The sequence below is a fragment of the Egretta garzetta genome, unplaced genomic scaffold, assembly GCF_000687185.1.
Source record: "Egretta garzetta isolate BGI_Z169 unplaced genomic scaffold, ASM68718v1 scaffold863, whole genome shotgun sequence".
NCBI classification, from domain to species: Eukaryota; Metazoa; Chordata; class Aves; order Pelecaniformes; family Ardeidae; genus Egretta; species Egretta garzetta.
The window spans coordinates 7,901-8,279 of NW_009259245.1; positions in this window are offsets into that span (position 1 = coordinate 7,901).

Here is a 379-nt window from a genome sequence, read left to right on the forward strand (position 1 = left end):
GCCCCCCCCGCGGACTACACCTCCCAGCAGCCCCCGCGGCAGCAAGACTTGACCAATTTCGGCCTTTTTTCCCCCCAAATCCCCCGTGCAGCCGCTTCCCTCCCGCCCGCTTCGGCCCGGGGAGGGCGAGAGCCGGCCGCTGGGACACGCAGGAAGAAAAGAGAGCACACAACGAGCATTGCTTGATTTTTTTTCTTTTTTTGTTTTTTTTTGGGTTTTTTTTTCAATTTTTTTTTGTCCTGAAGGCTGGTCAAGAGGTAGGACAGAAACAAAATTGGTTTTGGCCTCTGAACGCTGGCAAAAGGTTTGCAGAGCTCCGGTTGCCTTCTGCTAGCCGGGCAAAATGGATGCAATGGCACGACCCGGGCTACCCGATGTG